Raw genomic sequence first — 23,070 nt, forward strand, 5'->3', positions numbered from 1 at the left:
TATCTTAAAGCTTAAAAACAACCACAGGTAAATCATGTTAAGATCTTCACATGTTCTTCTTCTTGTTAAGGATCTTCTTATTAACATCTCTTGTTAACATCTTCTTCATGTTAAGAATCTTCACATATAAATGTTTCTCACAAGTCTTTGAACTTAGAGAAGATACACGATGTTATTCAACACATACCCTGGAGGTTTTGTCATCAAAGCTAGAGTACATTCAAGTGATATGAAAGAATGATTTCCATTCTAGGAGATAAAAACAATATCCAGATAAATAAGACACAGTTGATATTGATAAGGTAAAAATGAATATATAGCAATTTGACAACATAGCACTGGAGACATTAAGCTAGGGTTGGCAGGTGAAGAACAGAATCATATTCTACTCATCAGGGACAATGAGTATCCTTAGGATTTTCTTTTTACAACTGTCAATTTTATAAAAAAGAAATTTTATGTTTGTAGGATTCTACCTGAGGACACAAAAATGGGAAAATAAAAGTCTCCCATTAAAAAAAAAAAAAAAAAAGAAAGAAAGAAAGATTCAAATTGGCAATCACAAAGGTAATGATGAGAGGTTAGCTCCCAAGTTTGATCTCTGTCTTGAGTACTCTGGCCTCATAAACATTACAGTAGCACCTCCTGGGTAAAATAAACTTGATTTAGAGTCTACACATCCTCTTCCCAGTTAGACACACATTCAATTGCTCCTAAGGGGATATTTTATGACATCAAGTGTTCATTACCTCAATATAAATGGGAGAAAAGTGGAAGAGAAGAGGAAGGAGAAAACTGAAAAGAGAAATTTTATTTGTATTTATAGCTCAGGTTTAGAGCCACAGTATAAACAGTTGTAGCTCTGAAAACAAATCTTTGGTGCTTTTGTACAGCTAAAGGACTTTACAAATAATCTATTGTGAGCTTCAACTATCTATATACAAACAAAAAAATCATTTGAAAAAATCAGGAATCACTGTAATAAAGACCCAAGAAAGTGTTGCTATATGAAGCACACATAGACACTAAATTCCAAACAGCTAAGATATTACTATATAGCCCAAAAGAGATACCTATTCATGGTACCACAAGTTCTTCTGTCTTCTGCCTTCTGATATCCAAAGCCTAGAGATAAATTTAGTTTATAAAAACTTGATCCAAGGAAAGATCCATTGACATGACAAAACCTCCCACTGCCAACAAAAAGCATTTATATCTCCAGCTAGTTTGAGGATAAGCAATTAATCTTTGCTGACCACCCATGTGACAGAGTGCAAAGATGTGCACCCCTTCGCTGAATATAAATTTCAGGAGCAGAGTTACACAGATTAGTTTGCAAAACATAGAGCCCTAGACAGTTGGAGATAAGAAACTCCCTCTATTTAAAAAAAAAAAAAATACATTTTTACTAATCTAGTCACATGGTTGCTTAAGAGTTTTACAATTTAATATCTGGGCAAGTTATATAGCTGAGGTAAGGGATCTCAGATTATGCCTGTCTTGCAAGATTTCCTCATAAAGTTCTGGAAATGTAAATCAATATTCATAATTTTTTTAATATTAGTCATTTCTAGTGGAGTTTAAGATACATAAAGATTGAAATGCATGACAACCTGCATATGTTTTCTAAGGCTATAATGACAAAATACCACAAACTGGATGGCTTAAATGACAGAAATTTATTGTTTTACAATTCTGGAGCCTAGAAGTCTAAGACTGAGCTGTTGGCAGGATTGATTCTTTCTGAGAGTGGTGACCTCAGACATCCCTTGGCCTGTAGATAGTATTCCCCTGTGTCTTCACATCATCTTCACTCTGTATGTTGTCTCTGTGTCAAAATTTCCTTTTATGTAAGGACACCAATTCATACTGGACTAGGAGCCCACCCTATTCCAGTATGATCTCTTCTTAACTAATTACATCTGCAGCGTCTCTACTTCCAAATAAGATCACATTCTGAGGTATTGGGGATTAAGACTCCAGTATGTAAGCTTTGAAAAGGACACAATGCAACCCGTAATAATACAACCCTAAACGTGAAGTTTAAAGAGTACTGAAAGTTGAAAATTATATAACATTTCTTATTCTATAATTTTTACATGTCTACAACAATTACGCTTAAATTATATGTTCTGGGATTTATATGCTGTTTGTGGAAATTAAGTCCACATAAAGAGATTTTTTTTTTTAAAGATTTTATTTTATTCGACAGACAGAGATCATAAGTAGGCAGAGAGGCAGGCAGGGAGAGAGGTAAAACAGGCTCCCCTCCAAGCAGAGAGCCCGACACAGGGCTTGATCGCAGGACCCTGGGAACATGACCTGAGCTGAAGGCAGAAGCTTTAACCCAATGAGCCACCCAAGCACCTCAGAAAGAGTTTTAATGTTAAAAATCACAGAACAGGTGTAGAAAAAATCATCAAAGGCATTAAAAACAAACTATCAGGATAAGATTTGTTAGAATGTTTTCATTTAATGACTTTCAAAGGTTGTGAACAATTATTTATGGAAAGACATTAACAGCATTTTAGCATTTGGGAAATCTATAAATAACAAGTGGATATATATACCTAGGTTTGGCTCAAACCTGACATAGATATAATTATCACTTTTTCAGCTCTGTATAGCACTAGTTAACTTCACTGAAGTTCAGTAACTCCAAGAACTACTATACTTTTCTTTTTTAGCATTATTCCATTTTATTTTATTTATTTATTTCAAAGATTTTATTTACTTATTTGACAGAGAGTGAGAGAGAGCATTCATGAGGGAGCATGAGTGCACAAGGAAGGTGACTGGCAGGCAGAGGGAGAGGGAGAGGCAGGCTCCCTGCTCTGCAGGGAGTCTAATGTGGGGACTCCATCCCAGGGCCCTGGGATCATGACCTGAGCTGAAGGTAGATGCTCAACCAAATGAACCACCCAGGTGCCCCAATCCCATTTTATTTTTATTTATTTATTTATCTTATTTGTAATTTCAAGTTTTTATTTAAATTCCAGTTAATTAACATGTAGGGTAATAATGGTTTCAGAAATAGAATTCAATGGTTCATCACTTACATATGGCACCTAGTGATCATCACAATAACTGTTCTTCTTAATGGTCATCACCCATTTAGCACATCCCCCACCACTCCTCTCCCACAATCCTTGGTTTATTCTCTATAGTTAAGAGTCTGTTTTAATGGTTTGCCTTTCACTTTTTCCCCCATACCCATCTGTTTTGTTTCTTAAGTTCTGCATATGAGTGAAATCATATGGTATTTGTCTTTCTCTGACTTATTTTGCTTACCATAATACTATCTAGCTCCATCCACACCATTGCAAATGGCAAGATTTCATTCTTTTTGATGGCTAATATTCCATTAAATATAAATGCTTCTTTATCCATTCATTAGTGCAATAGACATTTGGGATCTTCCCATAATTTTTCTGTTGTTGATAATGCTGCTATGAACACTGGGGTGCATGTTTTTCTTTAAATCAGTATTTTTGAATCCTTAGGGAAAATACTTATTAGTGCCATTACTGAATTATAAGATAGATTTCTAACTTTTTGAGGAACCTCCATATTGTTCTCCAGAGTGGCTATACCAGTTGCATTCTCACCAACAGTGTAAGAGGGTTCCCCTTTCTCTGCATCCTTGCCAACATTTGTTGTTTCCTGTGTTGTTAACTTTAGCCATTCTGATGGGTGTGAGGTGGTATCTCACTGTAGTTTTGATTTGTATTTACCCAATGAGGAGTGATGTTGAACATATTTCCATGTGTTTGTTAGCCATCTGTATGTCTTCTTTGGAAAAATGACTATTCATGTCTTCTGCCCATTTCTTAATTGGATTATTTGTTTTGGGGGGGTGTTGTGTTTGATAAGTTCTTTATAGATTTTGGATACTAATCCTTTATCAGAGACATCATTTGCAGGTATCTTCTCCCATTCTAAAGGGTGCCTTTTAGTTTTGTTGATTGTTTCCTTTATTGTGCAGAAGCTTTTTATTTTAATGAAATCCCAGTAGTTGATTTTTGCTTTTATTTCCCTTGCCTCTGGAGATGTGCCTGGCAAAAAGTTGCTGAGGCTGTGGTCAAAGAGGTTGCTGCCTGTGTTCTCCTTTAGAACTTAGATGATTTTCTGTCTCACATGTGGGTATTTACATGGATTTTCTCAATTAATACAACTCTGTGAGGGATGTTGCCACTTTCCTTGTATCCATTTAAGGACATATGTCTTCGGGAGGCTAAGTCACTCGGCCGGAGACACATAAGCTTTTCAGAGGTCCTTAAAACTCCTGAAATGCTTCAGATGTTAGAGAAGACAATGTTTTAGAGAAAAATAGGAATGTTTACATCTTCTTCTAGTTATCTTTTGATTGAGGAAATTATGCAACATTAATTTTTGAGATCACAATATTATATAAACAATCTTTCCAAACATTAAAGCCAAAAGTTGGGGTAAATTAATTCCCAAAAAGTGGTAGATTTGATTTCTCTTTCAAAGTAAATTAGTAAACAACCCAAAGCTACATGACTCATCTGGGTGATATATCAGATTGTATAATCTGCATCATCAAAAAGGCTAGAATACTGAAAGATACATTTTTGGAGAAAAGAGGGATGTTACCATCTTTTATTCCGTATTTCCTGTTTTCATATATTAGACAGGACCTTGTGACCTCACAGGGGACTGTGAGGAAAAGTGGCCTATATCACTTCTTGACTAAGACATGAAAAGCTTCTGCCTAACCCTCTGCACTCACAAGCCCTGGCAGTTTGGTGCTCTGTCATTCTGGATCCCCAAGGTTCAGTCTGTAAGGAAGCCGCCTCACTGTGGCACCTGCAACACACTTTGTCTATCAAGTCACTAAGTGTATTTGTCACCAGAGCATAGCCTAATCTACAACTAATAACAGAAACACCAGTATTTAGATTTCATTTGTCTGTCTGTCACTTTTAAGCTTCCTTAAGATTTGTCAAAAAATGTAACAATTTCACCTGGCCGGTCAAAGAAGCCCAGCACACAGGTGACTTCTCCCTCGAGAAATCAGGTTGGCAACACAAGAAAAGAAAGACCTACTTGCATGGTATGAAATCCATTCTTCACTTCATAACTGCTCTAAATGTATGGGGCAGATGGAGAAACAAACTGCCATCAAGAAGTTGCCAGTTTTGACATTCCTGGAACAAATAATGCTTCCAAAAGGGCATAACTCCACAAGCCTTCACAATCTGGAGGACTAATTCACTTCACCGCTTTCATCAAATTGTTAGGAATAGTACAATGTTCACTGGGATAAAAACTAATGGAGAAAACAGGGAATGTTTTGGTGCCTTTGTGCAAATTAGGCATTTTATTTTAACTTTAGAATTTTGCACAAAACCACCAAAAAAATTCTTTTTGAATTCAAGAAACTAACTGTTGACCAATTTCATTGATCTAAAGCTATTGTGTCAATAGAGACTATAAAATTTCAGACATTAGACCTGGAAAAAATATATCTGTTACAACCTGGATAGTCACTAAAGTATTTGAACTCTCAACTAATATTGCGGGGTCTGGAGTCTGACTATGTTTGAGTTCCAGCTATTCCACTTAACAGGAATGTGACTTTAGACAAATAAATTGTTTGGTTCCTTATAAATTGGGGATTATTCCCACATTATAGTGCAATGAGTCTTATAGGAGTCTTATATATGATAATCCATCTACCACAGGGACTGACACATAAAATGTACACATCTTTTAATTAACATTACACAATACATTTAATTAATATTATATGAACAGAATTAAATGAAAATATAAATAACAAACTACTTGTAAATCTTCAGTTTGAACACAGGCAAGTATTCTGCATTCATGAATAGCTGAGACTTTTGGGTTTGTCTATTGAGCTCAAATCTCTTTTACAACTTCTTCTACATTGGATGAATAATTGAGTCAACTTAGATGAATTATTTAGTTGCCCAATTCTTTAGTTTCTCCCTCTGTAAACTGAGATTTAAAAATATAGCCCAGGGGCGCCTGGGTGGCTCAGTGGGTTAAGCCTCTGCCTTCGGCTCAGGTCATGATTTCAGGGTCCTGGGATCGAGCCCCACATCGGGCTCTCTGCTCATCAGGGAGTCTGCTTCCTTCCTCTCTCTCTCTCTCTGCCTGCCTCTCTGCCTGCTTGTGATCTCTCTTTCTCTGGCAAATAAATAAATAAAAGCTTTAAAATATATATATATATCCCAACTTAGAGGAATGTGAGAAATAAATGTGAAAAAAACACAAAATGTCCTTTTATCACAACATTTCTATTTCCAAAAGTCTAAAAGGGATGTTGTATATACATCATTGTTATTTAGAACATACTAAATCTAGATACAAAAATGTTTATTTTATCATTGTGCTGTAGTTATTCCAAAGATAATGAAGATCCAGCATTTGATAATATATGAAGCCAATACTCAAGACATCAGTATTTAGAAATGTTATGGGAAATTACTATATGTTTTGAGAAACACTGAAAGTTGAAATATCAAAAGGATGTGAGAGGGCACCTGGCTGGCCTAGTCAGTAGAGCACAGACTATTGATCATGGGTGGATCATTAGGTGGAGAGATTACTTAAAAAAGGGAAGGAGCTCAATATTTTATATCTAACAGCTGAAATATTTTTCATGGATTATAATTGGATATAGTGAAATCTGTTCACAATAAAGTCTTTACTGAATATACTATAAGAAACAAAACAATTAAGAACATCTCTCCTTATAGTTCAGCATTTCAGAGAGTTACAGGATGATGTTGAGAATATGCATACAGTTGAAACTAACTATATGTTATTTGGAAAAGTAGTTTTTTAAAAAATGGAATAGAGCTGGGAATGCAGTGCAGTAGCAAATGTAGTTTTCCATGATTTTTTTCTTTGGCTAGGCAGGGTGCTGTTAAAGTAGAGAAAGAAGCCAGGAAATCACATTTCTACACTACCAATCTTTTTAGTAGGAAAATACTCTTTCAGTACCCAGGAAAATACGTACATGTCACCTCTCCTGCCTTCATTTCAGAAGAAAGTTCATGAACATGTTGCTTGCTTTATCCATGAACTCCGCTGAGCATCTCCACATAGCCCCAGCACCAGGGGACAAGGGCTCATTGTGTCCTCCCAAAAGGAGCTCTCTGCATGCATCCTGAATATAGTAGTAGTTTTGGGTGTTTGTTTGTTTGTTTGTTTTCTTTAATTGTGGCTACCAAGAAAATTAATGAATTTTTTAAAAGCCATTCCATAGTTTAATTATTCAACAGTTATGGGCCAAGAAGAAACATGCATGTTGGGTCTAAGATTAAGCCCCTTTGGCTTTCTGTACTTATTTTTCCGGGCTCACATACTCAGAATAACAACTGATTTTCCCAGAGTTTCATAGCTGCACCTCCGGGTTTGAGTGGGAGTTAGGACACTGTCAGTAAACATGTTGCCTGCCCAATGGAGGCCAAAAGGAAAACCAGGAAATCCTCCATAAACATCCCACTTATAGCATCTGCTTATTCATGACTGTTATCCTATGTCAGGAGAAGGTCTACCCCCACTGGGACTCCAAACCCATTTTTTCCCCAAACTCCTCAACTCCATCACCAGGACAAGGACATAACTTATCCCTCCTTGCCCAACTGCACTCAAATTACAATCCAGCCAGGAAGATCAATATTCTATTTTTATTCTATTATTCTATTATTAGAATTCTAATATTCTATTATTATTCTATTATTAATATTCTAAACATTAATAAATTTTAGGCTTTTTTTTCTAATTCAGTCACCTCTAGAAGCCCCTGGGGCAGGGAACAACTCTCAGTCTCTGTATGCTAACTTCTTTACCCACTTTTCTCATCCCTTGGCTCTCTTAAATGCTTTCTCCTGTGTCCTCTAGAACACATGGTCCAGCATTAGAAAAATCCCCTTTATCTTCCACAACTTTCCAAAATATTCTCTTCTCAATCTGTCTCTAAAAAACCTAACTCTTTCTTGAGGTCCTAGCTCCCCAACAACTTTCACCAGTGGTGTCTGTTGTTACTACCACTGTGCATGTCCAGTGGGGCCTGGAAGTGAAGTAGACATCTTTGATGTTCATTGCTGCTCTTAGGCCATTCTTCCTTCCTTCTCCGTAAAAAATAAGCCTTCTCTCATATTATCCATTTATATCCCCACAAACTGTCATTTTGGCTGCACATGATTCCCTCACATTTTTCCCAGTATCTCCCTTATATTTTTCCGTGACTTAGTTTGCAGCTTATTATCCATCTCCAACACTTCTCCTATGTATATTCTTGTGAGTTCAAGATTTATGTTGTTGCTCCCTCTCCACCTTAGTCTCTCATTTCCATCCATTCCTCTCCTACAGTGATCCAGTACTCTACACTTCCACATTATCACATAACATGATCATACCCCATTTTGTCATTTTTGTCGATGCCAATAACTGCAATTTCTTTGTCATGTTAATTTTACAACTCCCATTCACTGACCACCAATTTCTATCATTCTATCTCATTTCTTATGATAATATACTGACGCTAAAATGCTGAGAACATACTTGGATCTCCAACCCATTGATTTTGTTACTTTTCACCATCCCTTATCTTGATATTTTCTCTCTCCTTTTTATTTAGCTGGAATTACATGGTTTAACATAATCATCACCTTTCTTAGACCCTTGACTTCCTCCCCTTGTTACACTTTATTGTACTTTCTTGGCAAAAGCACACCCCTTGTTGAATCCAATTTATACCTCTTCTGGCCCTCCATCCATGCGTAAGAGAAAATCTCTCAACTGTGCTGACTGTTCTCATTTTAATTTCATGACTGAATATCAAGTGCACATTTACCACTACACATTCACAATATGTCCTTAATCAACTGATCACTCTCTCTCATATAAATAAATAAAATATTAAAAATAAATGAATAAATAAAAATGAAGTGATCACTTTTTACTTTACTAGTCTATTTTATCTTCCTCTCCCCCAATGACTCTATCACACTTATTTTTTTCTGTCCTCAAATCTCCAAGAGTCTTACCTCACAATTCATTCTGAGCCAATGACCCTCTTTCACACTTCTTTGAAAAATTTTAAGCATCAGAAGAGAGCCTCCATAGATGTCTAACACCACCTACACCCACATATCACCTTACCTTCCCCAACTGGCACTGTAGACATAAACTACCCATTCACCTTCCCAAATCCCATTCCTCATTCTAGATCCTACCCCTACTTACTTTCCTAAGCATATCAGTATGAGGATTTTTTGTTTTTGTTTTTATTTTTATTTACTTTTCTGTATTATACATAATCCACTCTCTCTCTTTCTCTTTTCACCCCATTGCTTCTCCTCTTTTCCCTTTCCTTTCTCTTCCTCTCTCTTTTTACCTTCACCAATATGAAATTGTACTGATAGCTCTATCATTTTACAATACCTTTTCATGACCCACCAGTTCACCAATAATTATTGTTCCATTTCCTTCATCTACTTTGCAGCAAATGAATTCTATGACACAAAATGATTAATTCTTAGTCTATAGCACATTGCTGATCTGTCAGTAGCTTTTGACAAAGTTGATTGTTCTTTACATCTGAACTTCCATAACACCATGTCCTTTTTAACTGTTCACTTCTCAGTCTCTTCTGCATGCTCTTCCTCTTATCCCAGATCTCTGATTTCATAATGCTGCAGGGCCCAGGGCTTGGCCTTCTATTATGACTCAGTTCCTTACTAATTTCATAGAGTCTTATGGCTTCAAAATAATCTTTTTTGGATGACTCTGAAATAGCTATAGTTCCAATTGAGACTTTTATTACAAATTTCATGCTCATATACCCAACCACCTCCTCAAAATATATATTAGAGAGATATTTCAATCAACACATTCAACACAGTAGATGAAGAAAGAAGAGAGTGATTCAAAGTTGGATATTAAGAGAATCTAAAAATAAAACAAAAGAAATCATCATGACAGATTCACACATTTTGATATTAGAGGCTATTCACTGAATTATGTAAACAAAAAATTTTAGTAATACTAACCTAAAAGTACTACAAAATGTCATTATTTTTGGAAAGTACATGGTAATAAATGCAATCAACTCTCTAAGTATTAATCATTTTATGTTGTTTTGAATTTTCACATCCTCTAAATCTTATTCTTCCATATTTCACTTTTCTATTTACTTTGAGTAAATGTAATATAGATCATATGTTTAAATATAAAATCTAAATATTCTCCCACAACATTTCTGAACTAAAAAAAATAAACAATAATTCTGCAGTGATTTTTTTCACAAAAGAATACCTTTTAAAACCTATGTAACAGGTGATTATATACAGGTCAACTTGACAGTCAATTCATCATAAAGCTGTGGTACTGAAACTGCAGGAAATGGGAGAAACATTATGTCTTTGTATATTTTATAAAGTAATGATAATATTTATGTATATTCATGGAATCTTATTTATACACATTTTAAATCAACAGATACATAAACATCCTCTTGAGAAATATAAATTCAGTGGTCTTTTTTCCAAGAACTAACCAGTGAATGTTGAAAACATTAAAACACTCAAATGATGTTGGTTAATTCATTTTACCTTCAAAGATAATACTTTTCATCTGAAATATTCGCTCAAGTCTTCAGCACTGAATTCCCACTATGCCTTAAACTCTTATATTAAAAATGGATAAAAGGAAAAAGTATAAACTCTCCATATAAACTCATCAATTCATCACCAACAAATTACTGTCTAAACATGAGAGGTTACAGCATTACCAATTGAAATTAAAATTGAAATTGCAAAAAGTTTCTGGTACTGCTTCAAATATATAAACTCATTTTATTTTAAAGGTGTTTCCTTTTATTAATTTAATTTATTTTTTTCAGTGTTCCAAAATTCATTGTTTATGCACTACACCCAGTGCTCCATGCAATACATGCCCTCCATAATACCCACCACCAAGCTCACCCAACCCCCCCCCACTACCAAAACCCTCAGTTTGTTTCTCAGAGTCCACAGTCTCTCATGGTTTGTCTCCCCCTCTGATTCCCCCCAACTCACTTCTCCTCTCCTTTACCCAATGTCCTCCGTGTTATTCTTTATGCTCCACAAGTAAGTGAAACCATATGATAATTGACTCTCTCTGCTTGACTTACTTCACTCAGCACAATCTCTTCCAGTCCCATTTATGTTGATACAAAAGTTGGGTATTCATCTTTCTGATGGAGGCATAATACTCCATTGTATTTATGGACCATATCTTCTTTATCCATTCGTCCATTGAAGGGCATCTTGGTTCTTTCCAGTTTGGCAACTGTGGCCATGGCTATGAACATTGGAGTACAGATGGCCCTTCTGTTCACTACTTCTGTATCTTTGGGGTAAATACCCAGGAGTGCAATTGCAGGGTTTTAGGGAAACTCTGTTTTTAATTTCTTAAGGAATCACCACACTGTTTTCCAAAGCGGCTGCACCAACTTGTATTCCCACCCACAGTGTAAGAGGGTTCTCCTTTCTCCACATCCTCTCCAACACTTGTTGCTTACTATCTTGTTGATTTTGGCCATTCTAACTGGTGTAAGGTGGAATCTCAATGTGGTTTTGATTTGAATCTCCCTGATAGCTAGTGATGATGAGCATTTTTTCATGTGTCTGTTAGCTATTTTTATGTCTTCTTTGGAGAAGTGTCTGTTCATGTCTTCTGCCCATTTTTTGACATGATTACCAGTTTTGTGTGTGTTGAGTTTGAGGAGTTCTTTATAGATCTTGGGTATCAGCCCTTTGTCTGTAGTGTCATTTGCAAATATCCTCTCCCATCCCTTGGGTTGCCTCTCTGTTTTATTGACTATTTCTTTTGCTGTGCAGAAGTTTTTGATCTTGATGAAGTCCCAAAAGTTCATTTTTACTGTTGTTTCTTTTGCCTTTGAACATATATCATGAAAGAAGTTTCTGTGGCTGATGTCAAAGAGGTTACTGCCTATGTTCTCTTCTAGAATTTTCATAGATTCCTGCCTTACATTGAGATCTTTTATCCATTTTGAGTTTATCTTTGTATATAGTGTAAGAGAATGGTCAAATTTCATTCTTCTACACATAGCTGTCCAATTTTCCCAGCACCATTTATGGAAGAGATGCTCTTTTTTCCACTGTATATTTTTTTCCTGTTTTGTTGAAGATTATTTAACCATGGAGGTAAGGGTCTATATCTGGGCCCTCTACTCTGCCATTGGCCTATATGTCTGTTTTGTGCCAGTACCATGCTGTCTTGGTGATTAAACCTTTGTAGTGAAACTTGAAATCAGGAAACATGATGTCCCTAGTTTTGTTTTACTTTTTCAACATTTCCTTAGCAATTCTGGGTCTTTTCTGGTTCAATACAAATTTTAGGATTGCTTGTTCCAGCTCTTTGAAAAATGCTGGTTGAAATTTGATCATGATGCCTTTGAAAGTATAGATGGCTCTAGGCTTTATAGACATTTTAACAATGTTTATTCTTCCAATCCATGAGCATGGCATGCTCTTCCATCTTTTTATATCTTCTTCAATTTTTTTCATGAGTATTCTGTAAATCTTTGCATACAGATCCTTTATCTCTTTGATTAGGTTTATTCCCAGGTATCTTATGGTTCTTGGTGCTATAGTAAGCGGAATCAATTATCTAATTTTCCTTTCTATATTTTCATTGTTAGTGTATAAGAAAGCAACCAATTTCTATACATTGATTTTGTATCCTGTCACATTCCTGAATTGCTTTAAGAGTTCTAGTAGTTTGGGGGTGGAGTCTTTTGATTTTTCCATATAAAGAATCGTCATCATCTGTGAAGAGAGAGAGTTTGACTTCCTCTTTGCAAATTTGAATAGATTTTATTTTTTTTTATTGTCTGATTGCTGTTGCTAGGACTTAGAGTACTATGTTGAACAACAGTGGTGAGAGCAGACATAATTGTTGTGTTCCTGATCTCAAAGGGAAGGCTGGCAGCTTTTCCGAATTGAGAATGATATGCACTGGGGGTTTCTCATAGACAGATTTTATGAAGCTGATGAATGTTCCCTCTATCCTTATACTTTAAATCATTTTAAAGCTGTTTCTGTTACTTACTTCATCTGTTTCCCACTAAGACTAGATCCTTGATGTAATCTTTGTTTTTTTTTTTTTTTTTGAAAAGTCAATTTATTTTGTCCCATAATCTCTGAGGGTTTTTTTTTCCCCCACTTTATTTATTTATTTATTTATTTATTTATTATTTTTTTATTTTTTTATAAACATATATTTTCATCCCCAGGGGTACAGGTCTGTGAATCAACAGGTTTACCCACTTCAAAGCACTCACCATAGCACATACCTCCCCAATGTCCATAACCCCACGCCCCTTCTCCCAACCCCCCTCCCCCTAGCAAACCTCAGTTTGTTTTGTGAGATTAAGACTCACTTATGGTTGGTCTCCCTCCCAATTCCATCTTGTTTCATTGATTCTTCTCCTACCCACTTAAGCCCCCATGTTGCATCACCACTTCCTCATATCAGGGAGATCATATGATAGTTGTCTTTCTCTGCTTGACTTATTTCGCTAAGCATGATACGCTCTAGTTCCATCCATGTTGTCGCAAATGGCAAGATTTCATTTCTTTTGATGGCTGCATAGTATTCCATTGTGTATATATACCACTTCTTCTTGATCCATTCATCTGTTGATGGACATCTAGATTCTTTCCATAGTTTGGCTATTGTGGACATTGCTGCTATAAACATTCGGGTGCACGTGCCCCTTTGGATCACTATGTTTGTATCTTTAGGGTAAATACCCAATAGTGCAATTGCTGGGTCATAGGGCAGTTCTATTTTCAACATTTTGAGGAACCTCCATGCTGTTTTCCAGAGTGGCTGCACCAGCTTGCATTCCCACCAACAGTGGAGGAGGGTTCCCCTTTCTCTGCATCCTCGCCAGCATCTGTCATTTCCTGACTTGTTGATTTTAGCCATTCTGACTGGTGTGAGGTGATATCTCATTGTGGTTTTGATTTGTATTTCCCTGATGCCGAGTGATATGGAGCACTTTTTCATGTGTCTGTTGGCCATCTGGATGTCTTCTTTGCAGAAATGTCTGTTCATGTCCTCTACCCATTTCTTGATTGGATTATTTGTTCTTTGGGTGTTGAGTTTGCTAAATTCTTTATAGATTTTGGACACTAGTCCTTTATCTGATATGTCCTTTGCAAATATCTTCCCCATCCTGTCAGTTGTCTTTTGATTTTGTTAACTGTTTCCCTTGCTGTGCAAAAGCTTTTGATCTTGATGAAATCCCAATAGTTTATTTTGCCCTTGCTTCCCTTGCCTTTGGCGATGTTTCTAGGAAGATGTCGCTGCGGCTGAGGTCGAAGAGGTTGCTACATGTGTTCTCTTCAAGGATTTTGATAGATTCCTTTCGCACATTGAGGTCCTTTATCCATTTTGAGTCTATTTTTGTGTGTGGTCTAAGAAAATGGCCCAATTTCATTTTTCTGCATGTGGCTGTCCAATTTTCCCAGCACCATTTATTGAAGAGGCTGTCTATTTTCCATTGGACATTCTTTCCTGCTTTGTTGAAGATGAGTTGACCATAGATTTGAGGGTCTATTTCTGGGCTCTCTATTCTGTTCCATTGATTTATGTGTCTGTTTTTGTGCCAGTACCATGCTGTCTTGATGATGACAGCTTTGTAATAGAGCTTGCGGTCCAGAATTCTGATTCCACCAACTTTGACTTTCTTTTTCAATATCCCTTTGGCTATCCGAGGTCTTTTCTGGTTCCATATAAATTTTAGAATTATTTGTTCCATTTCTTTGAAAAAGATGGATGGTACTTTGATAGGAATTGCATTAAATGTGTAGATTGCTTTAGGTAGCATAGACATTTTCACAATATTTATTCTTCCAATCCAGGAGCATGGAACATTTTTCCATTTCTTTGTGTCTTCCTCAATTTCTTTCATGAGTACTTTATAGTTTTCTGAGTATAGATTCTGTGTCTCTTTGGTTAGGTTTATTCCTAGGTATCTTATGGTTTTGGGTGCAATTGTAAATGGGATTGACTCCTTAATTTCTCTTCCTTCTGTCTTGTTGTTGGTGTAGAGAAATGCAACTGATTTCTGTGCATTGATTTTATATCCTGACACTTTACTGAATTCCTGTACAAGTTCTAGCAGTTTTGGAGTGGAGTCTTTTGGGTTTTCCACATATAGTATCATATCATCTGCGAAGAGTGATAATTTGACTTCTTCTTTGCCGATTTGGATGCCTTTAATTTCCTTTTGTTGTCTGATTGCTGAGGCTAGGACTTCTAGTGCTATGTTGAATAGCAGTGGTGATAATGGACATCCCTGCCATGTTCCTACAATTAGCGGAAAAGCTTTCAGTTTTCCTCCATTGAGAATGATATTTGCGGTGGGATTTTCATAGATGGCTTTGATGATATTGAGGTATGTGCCCTCAATCCCTACACTTTGAAGAGTTTTGATCAGGAATGGATGCTGTACTTTGTCAAATGCTTTTTCAGCATCTATTGAGAGTATCATATGGTTCTTGTTCTTTCTTTTATTGATGTGTTGTATCACATTGACTCATTTGTGGATGTTTAACCAACCTTGCAGCCCTGGAATAAATCCCACTCGGTCGTGGTGAATAATCCTTTTAATGTACTGTTGAATCCTATTGGCTAGTATTTTGGTGAGAATTTTTGCAGCTGTATTCATCAGGGATATTGGTCTATAGATCTCTTTTTTGATGGGATTGGTGTCTGGTTTTGGGATCAAGGTGATGCTGGCCTCATAAAATGAGTTTGGAAGTTTTCCTTCCATTTCTATTTTTTGGAACAGTTTCAGGAGAATAGGAATTAGTTCTTCTTTAAATGTTTGGTAGAATTCCCCCGGGAAGCTCTCTGGCCCTGGGCTTTTGTTTGTTCGGTAATTTTAAATGACTGTTTCAATCTCCTTACTGGTTATGGGTCTGTTTAGGCTTTCTCTTTCTTCCTGGTTCAGTTGTGGTAGTTTATATGTTTCTAGGAATGCATCCATTTCTTCCATATTGTCAAATTTGTTGGCATAGAGTTGCTCGTAGTATGTTCTTATAATATTTTGTATTGCTTTGGTGTTAGTTGTGATCTCTCCTCTTTCATTCATGATTTTATTTATTTTGGTCCTTTCTCTTTTCTTTTTGATAAGTCTGGCCAGGGGTTTATCAATTTTATTAATTCTTTCAAAGAACCAGCTGTAGTTTCATTGATTTGTTCTATTGTTTTTTGGGTTTCTATTTCATTGATTTCTGCTCTGATCTTTATGATTTTTCTTCTCCTGCTGAACTTAGGGTTTCTTTCTTGTTTTTTCTCCAGCTCCTTTATGTGTAGGGTTAGGTTGTGTACCTGAGACCTTTCTTGTTTCTTGAGAGAGGCTTGTACCGCTATATATTTTCCTCTCAGGACTGCCTTTGTTGTGTCCCACAGATTTTGAACCATTGTATTTTCATTATCATTTGTTTCCATGATTTTTTTCAATTCTTCTTTAATTTCCCGGTTGACCCATTCATTCTTTAGAAGGATGCTGTTTAGTCTCCATGTATTTGGGTTCCTTCCAAACCTCCTCTTGTGGTTGCGTTCTAGCTTCAGAGCATTGTGGTCTGAAAATATGCAGGGAATGATCCCAATCTTTTGATACTGGCTGAGTCCTGATTTAGGACCAAGGATGTGAACTATTCTGGAGAATGTTCCATGTGCACTATAGAAGAATGTGTATTCTGTTGCTTCGGGATAAAATGTTCTGAATATATCTGTGATGTCCTTCTGGTCCAGTGTGTCATTTAAGGCCTTTATTTCCTTGCTGATCATTTGCTTGGAAGATCAGTCCATTTCAGTGAGGGGAGTGTTAAAGTCCCCTACTATTATTGTATTATTGTCGATGTGTTTCTTTGATTTTGTTATTAATTGGTTTATATAGTTGGCTGCTCCCACGTTGGGGGCATAGATATTTAAAATTGTTAGATCTTCTTGTTGGACAGACCCTTTGAGTATGATATAGTGTCCTTCCTCATCTCTTATTATAGTCTTAGGCTTAAAATCTAATTGATCTGATATAAGGTTGCCACTCCTGCTTTCTTCTGATGTCCATTAGCATGGTAAATTCTTTTCCACCCCCTCACTTTAAATCTGGAGGTGTCTTCGGGCTTAAAATGAGTTTCTTGGAGGCAACATATAGATGGGTTTTGTTTCTTTACCCATTCTGATACCCTGTGTCTTTTGACAGGGACATTTAGCCCATTAACATTCAGGGTAACTATTGAAAGATATGAATTTAGTGCCATTGTATTGCCTGTAAGGTGACTGCTACTGTATATGGTCTCTGTTCCTTTCTGATCTACCACTTGTAGGCTTTCTCTTTGCTTAGAGGACCACTTTCAATATTTCCTGTAGAGCTGGTTTGGTGTTTGCAAATTCTTTCAGTTTTTGTTTGTCCTGGAAGCTTTTAATCTATCCTTCTATTTTCAAGGATAGCCTAGCTGGATACAGTATTCTTGGCTGCATGTTTTTCTTGTTTAGTGCTCTGAAAATATCATGCCAGCTCTTTCTGGCCTGCCAGGTCTCTGTGGATAAGTCAGCTGCCAATCTAATATTTTTACCATTTTATGTTACAGACTTCTTTTCCCGGGCTGCTTTCAGGATTTTCTCTTTGTCACTGAGACTTGTAAATTTTACTATTAGGTGACAGGGTGTGGGCCTATTCTTATTGATTTTGAGGGGTGTTCTCTGAACCTCCTGAATTTTGATGCTCATTCCCTTTGCCATATTGGGTAAATTCTCCCCAATCATTCTCTCCAGTATACCTTCTGCTCCCTTTTCTCTTTCTTCTTCTTCTGGAATCCCAATTATTCTAATGTTGTTTCCTCTTATGGAGTCACTTATCACTCGAATTCTCCCGTCGTGGTCCAGTAGCTGTTTGTCCCTCTTTTGCTCAGCTTCTTTATTCTCTGTCATTTGGTCTTCTATATCACTAATTCTTTCTTCTGCCTCATTTATCCTACCAGTGAGAGCCTCCATTTTTGATTGCACCTCATTAATAGCTTTTTGATTTCAACTTGGTTAGATTTTAGTTCTTTTATTTCTCCAGAAAGGTCTTTTATATCTCCTGAGAGGGTTTCTCTAATAACTTCCATGCCTTTTTCAAGCCCGGCTTGAACCTTGAGAATTGTCATTCTGAACTCTAGATCTGACATATTACCAACATCTGTATTGATTAGGTCCCAAGCCTTCGGTACTGCCTCTTGTTTTTTTTTTTTTTTTTTTTGTGGTGAATTTTTCCGTCTTGTCATTTTGTCCAGATAAGAGTATATGAAGGAGCAAGTAAAATGCTAGGAAAATATGCTTTAACCAAATCAGAAGAGATGCCAAATCGTGAGGGGGGAGAAAGGGGATAAAAAGAGGTTCAAAAAGAAAGAAAGAAAAAGAAAAGTAAAGAATTTTAAAAAAGATAACGAATAAAGAAAAATATAAAAAAGAAAAATATATATATTAGATAAACTAGTTAAAAAACGTTAAAAAAAGAAAAGGGTAAAAGTTAAAAAAAATTTTGCAGAAGAAGAGAAAAAAAATGAAAAAGAAAAAAATTAAATTAACTGCAAGATCAAAAAAATCACAGGGAGGAAGCCATTAGTTTTGTGCTTTGCTTTCTCCTCCTCTAGAATTCTGCTGCTCTCCTTGGTATTGAAACCATACTCCTTGGTAGGTGAACTTGGTCTTGGCTGGATTTCTTGTTGATCTTTTGGGGGAGGGTCCTGGTGTAGTGATTCTCAAGTGTCTTTGCCCCAGGCGGAATTGCACCGCCCTTACCAGGGGGCTGGGCTGAGTAATCCGCTTGGGTTTGCTTTCAGGAGCTTTTGTTCCCTGAGCGCTTTCCATAGAGTTCTGGAGGATGGGAATACAAATGGCCGCCTCCTGGTCTCTGGCCCAGAGGAGCTGAGAGCCCCGGTCCCCACTCCTCAGCGCGCCCTCAGAGAACAGCGCCCTGTAACTCCCGTCTGCCTGACCTCAGAGCTCACGGAGCCTGCGACCGGTTCAAGGTAACCCCAAGCTGTGAGCTTACTGTTGGCTCTGTCTCTGTAGCCAGCTTCCCCATTCTAATACCTGTAAGCTCTGCGACACTCAGACACCCCCGATCCTCTGTGACCCTGTGGGACCTGAGGCCACGTTGACCCCTCGTGGGCTTCACCCCAGTTTAGCCTCTGGAGTGATGTGCTTCAGCGGAACTGTCTTTGAAAAGTCCCAATTTTGTGCTCTGTTGCTCCGCCGCTTGCCGGGAACCAGCCCCTCCCCCAGGGTCTATCTTCCCATCGCTTTGGATTCACTTCTCCACCAGTCCTACCTTTCAGAAAGTGGTTGTTTTTCTGTTTCCAGAATTGCTGTTCTTCTTCTCTTCGATCTGCCAATGGATTTGCAGGTGTTTGCAATCTTTAGATAAGCTATCTAGCTGATCTCCTGCTAGCTGAAGTAGTCTCAGCCTGCTACTTTTCCACCATCTTGACTCCCACCTCTCTCCTCCTTGCTGTAATCTTACTAGGATTTAGAAGTGATACTTCTCAAGATGAGGTCACAAAATTACCTTTGGAATTTACCTTCCCGAAGTCAGGAGCCCTTGGATAATTATGCTTAAGAGTCAGAAAAGAAATGGAGATAATGACTAGAAGATTACTATTTTCTCCTCATCAAATAAAGATTTTTTGATTGGCCAATTCTTATTACTGATAGAGTTAATGAGACCCAACAGATGTTTAATCTGGTATGAAGGAGACTCTGTAACTTGGTGTGAAAATGTAAGCATTCCATTCTTTGCATAGGCATCTTCATCATAGAACATCTTCAGAAGCTCAATTCATTCCTGCCTGCCTTCATATTTGTCTGTTTTTGTTGATGTCACATTCCATTACCACTATCAAATATTTCAAACTATTTTCTTCCCTCTTCTTTTCCTAAAAATTCTAAAGCAGTCAAAAGTTGGACAATGGTGAATGCTTTAATCTCTGCTGTCAAGTCACCAAATTCATATTTGCCATCTGTGCAGGAAGCACATTCTTCATCTACCTGTGATGGTGTGTTGGAGCAATGCTGTTCATATGGTTACCACTGGATTCCTGTGTCAGCACTTGCCAGGTTAATCTAGCTGTTCACTCCTTCCCAGTGGTTGGACAGTTAGTGGAACTTGCTGGAATGGAGATATGGAGATTCTATTGACTTGAATAAGGTGCTTGTTTTTTTTCCTTCCTTCCTACCTTTCTTTTCTTTTTTTTTTTTCTTTTGAGAATGGAATTATAAACTACATAATGAATCCTTGCAGATGGAATGGTTTCATTGGACAGCCCATGCCTATTGGTGGTTAATCATATACTTGAGCCATTAATACCCAGGCAGGTACAGCAGATGCACTCAGACATGGCATGCAGCCCCAGCAGTCATGTGGAACTAGTTAGCTATTGGGTTGTTCTAACACACACTTTCAGGAAATTCAATCACTTAACCCAGTATTTCTGAGCATGAATCTCCTCTACACTCTTTAGGATATAGTTTTTACTGAACAAAGTATTTTTAAAATATTTTAAGATTATGATCAGATGAATATCTTAGCTGACTACCCTTCTAGCTGTGCACTTAGCCCAAGTCTTTTCTAAGACTCAAATTCCTCAGTATGCTTATTTTTTATTAATATAATGATGCAATAGTTTATTAAAAATACTTGCCAATAATACCCGTTATTTCAAATATTTGTTTTGATTCATTCTAGGACTGCTCAGTGTTGGGTGTTGTTGTTTTGTTTTTTGAAAGAAAAGTAATCCATTTAGATAAACAAATGTCTTTCTAAGTAACACATGTATCTTTTCATATCTATGCTCATAAGTATAAGGAGGACATATTAAGTTTCAGTTGTGATTGTGCTGCTATGGATCTTCTTTTGCAAGAAAATGACTTCAATTAGTGCAACTATATCCCAGGCAAATCACTTTGAGATAGGCACATAAAAAATACACATGCACTAACTCTCACATATACCCATGGAAGGGTGAATGTATAAGACATCTGTAAACATCTTATAGTAGGGTTCACCTATCTCAAGAAATTATTAAGAACTGAAAATTAAAATTATTCACCTATCTTATGAATTTTATTCTTTTATTCTAAGGAAAGGTAACAATGCTATTTTAAAAGAATTTATTACTTAGTACTAAGAATTAAAGGATTTATCTTTGGAAAATTAAAAGCTTTGTACCAAATGAAATATTAAATCCTTCTCTTGCCACATGTCTACCTAGTAGCCAGATTGAGAACTGAAGTTGATCAAAGATCATATTGTTTACATACTAATGGGACTTCATGGAATATTATTTTATGACTCAGAATAAAATGTATTTAGTGAGTATCTATTACCTGGAAATTATTCTCTGAGGGTACTATGCAGCAGGAAATAAGTTCTACATTTAGTTATTGAGATTCAGTAACACAGAGTAAATTGAAAGAAAGAAATAGAACGTTATTTTGCTCTGAAGAAGATAAAGTCATCATTTAAATGAAGAAATTAGATTAGATTTCATACAGGAGAAAACATGTAAGCTGAAATTGAAGGATGGCTAGATTTGGTGAGTGTCAGGGGGAAAAGTCAAACTGCTAAGTAAACGAACCCATATACGTAAAGCCATGGTGCATTGCAGGCATTGAATTATTGAATAAAAATAGAAAGTGTTGTGCAGATTAAGGAAACAGTTTTATCTGCCCAGATATTAAAAAGTCTGCAGGGAAAATATTTCAGGGTTGATTTAGCAAAGCTAGTATCTTTCAGTATCCAATCTTTCCCATCCTTATTTTACTTTCTTCAGCTTATCGACTTTACTTTGTTTGTTGTCTCATGGTCACAAGATGGCTGGTATAGCTTCAACTATCAGTTTCTCATTCCACAAAAAAAAGCAAAATGGGAGAGGGGGAATTTTTGTTTATATGTCTCTCTTTTACAGGGAGAAATATCTTTCCAAAATGCTCCACAGCAGAATTCCTCTATATTTAATTGGCCAGAGCTAAGTCACATAACCACCAGAGACTAACCTCTGGCAGAAGCAAAAGGAATCCACCATGATTCATTCCTTGGAACTGTGTATGGTGATTCCTGAAGAAAATTGGGGTTCTTTCAGCAAGGAGCAAGATCTATTTAGTAGGTAACCACCAATCTATGCCATTGTATGTATTTCTGGTGTGTGGCATATATGGAAATCATATGACCTAAAACTGGAAAGATTTAAACTAGAGAATGAAAATACTGACCGTCGATCTAAGAAGCTGATTTTTAATTTGATTGCCAATTGGAAGACTTTTAAATTGAAATCTTTGTTGGTTTTGTTGTTGTTGTTTTGTTTTGCCTTGTTTCAGTCCACTGGTAGGAAAATTACTCTAGCAGCAGTGTATAAATTGAATCAAAACTGAGAGTCTGGTACCAAGAGAAACTTTGGAGTTTTTCTAATTACAAGTAATGACCACTGGAAGGTAGAAGAACAACTGATTCAAATGGCATTGAAGAAGAACAATTGAGGACATGCAAATTCACTTAATGAGAAAACAAGTAGGAGGGCTCAAAACATAACTATAAGTCTTCAAGGTTATGCTTTTAGAAACATAGTGCTTCCATGAATAATACAATGGGGGGATGAAGAAGATGATTCCATGAGGAAGCTAATGAGAGCAGTTGTTAACAGACTAAAATAAGCAGAACTATACTTTGGCCAATATTTAGTTAAAATTACAACCATATACAATACAATATAGTATGACATATACAATACAATATAGTATGACATAAAGCCATCTAGTAACCAGGAGGCAAATACTGCTAAAAAAGAGCTGAAAAAAGTCCTGAGTTTATACAATTATATTTATACATTAAATTATTGATTTAAATGTATTCACACAAAAGAGGTTAACTAGTATGTATAAAATATTTGGTTTGTTCATGTACATTCTGTACCTGATGATAGAACATAAATTGCAAGTTAACTC

Source organism: Mustela nivalis (assembly GCF_964662115.1).
Source record: "Mustela nivalis genome assembly, chromosome: 5".
NCBI classification, from domain to species: Eukaryota; Metazoa; Chordata; class Mammalia; order Carnivora; family Mustelidae; genus Mustela; species Mustela nivalis.